Consider the following 1,658-nt stretch of genomic DNA (forward strand, 5'->3'; position numbering starts at 1 on the left):
TAGGTATTGTGAAATGACTGAAATAAAGCTTTGCAGAATATCATGCAAAATGTGTTTCATTTATGTCTGTATGAATGAGCTGATATTGATGCAAGGAGGCTATTAATCTGGAGGTAGATGTCAAATTGCTCCTTCAGATCATAGATCTGTTGTGAGTCTCTACTTTTATTCCCTTTTAAAACCTGATTTGATCAAGCAGTGTTCACCACATGTTGTATCCACCTTTTTCCTAACAAGCCTACTGCGTTTTAAGTTATGGGAGGCACTTCCAGTTTGGGGAAGTTCCACTCAAAAAGACTGCAAGAAATCATTTCAAATCATAAGATTGTGCTACACATAATCTTTATCCGTCATTTTGACAGAATAGGCTGTAAATTTTCATTCATTTTCTATTTTCAGAAGTCAGGAGAATAACATTACGTTTGGTATAATAATGTGACGTGATGTAACAACAATATCTATAGAATAGCTCTTTTCAGCCCACTGCATTATTTTCCTTCTGGTTTTTTTCATGTTTCCTTTGTATTCCGCTGTAAGTAAATGAAAAAAGAAAACACAAACTGTGCATTTGTGGTCTGCTTTCCCGATTTAATCTGCAATATTAACCATGAATAATTCCCTGGAATGAAGAATCTTTCATTTTTCGCCCCAAATACTCATGTCTTTTTCTTTTCACACAGATGCTGTAAAACCGTTACCAAATATAGATATATATTACTATAATGATATTTAACACATCTGAAATATTGCTGAGGATAGGAGTAGGATCTTTAGGAGTTATTAGTGGTATGTTTAAAGTAATTTGTTAATGCTCTTATACTTTTATATTTCCTTTTAATGATCGATTGTTGAAGGTGAGTAAAATAATGTCACCTCATTGTACCCAGTTTTTGAAAATGCTTATGTTCATAGAGCAAACCTTTTGCTGATTGTTTACAGTGTAAACGGAAGTTACTCCCATAATTTGCCCAAAGCGTCATGGGGCGTACACTGCTGAGGTGGTATGGAAGCCCAGGTTTCTTTGACAGTGGCCTTCAGCTCATCTGCATTTTTTGGTCTCTTGTTTCTCATTTTCCTCTTGACAATACCCCATAGATTCTCTATGGGGTTCAGGTCTGGTGAGTTTGCTGGCCAGTCAAGCACACCAACACCATGGTCATTTAACCAACTTTTGGTGCTTTTGGCAGTTTGGGCGGAGACAAAAATATATACTTTGTCATTTATTTATTGAGAAAAAAAAAATTCTGTTTTTTTTTTCTTTTCTCTGTTTATTTTCTTTTATTGTATATATGCAACACTATATTTTGCAACTCAGTTCTTGCCATGAAAATAGCATCAGTTGCTGACATGGTGTTAAAAACTATAATACTAGTACATTTTTAATGATTAAAATAAATAAAATTAGCTTAACACTCGATTCATGTTCTACAAATGAATTGTGGTAATGGGACCATTGTCATTTGCTCACCGTCAAGTTGTTCATACCTGTATAAATGTCTTTGTTTTGCTGAACACAACTTTTTAAGAAGGAGGGTATATTTTGAAAAAATATATAGCAGTAGCACTAATAGAGATACAACCACGATCGGATAAGAAGCACTTTTAGTAGCTTAGATGGTATAGGGTCTAGCACACGTTGGTTTAGATTATTTAAGTTT

This window comes from Sinocyclocheilus anshuiensis, unplaced genomic scaffold (assembly GCF_001515605.1).
Source record: "Sinocyclocheilus anshuiensis isolate Anshui unplaced genomic scaffold, SAMN03320099.WGS_v1.1 scaffold1735, whole genome shotgun sequence".
In the NCBI taxonomy this organism is placed as follows: Eukaryota; Metazoa; Chordata; class Actinopteri; order Cypriniformes; family Cyprinidae; genus Sinocyclocheilus; species Sinocyclocheilus anshuiensis.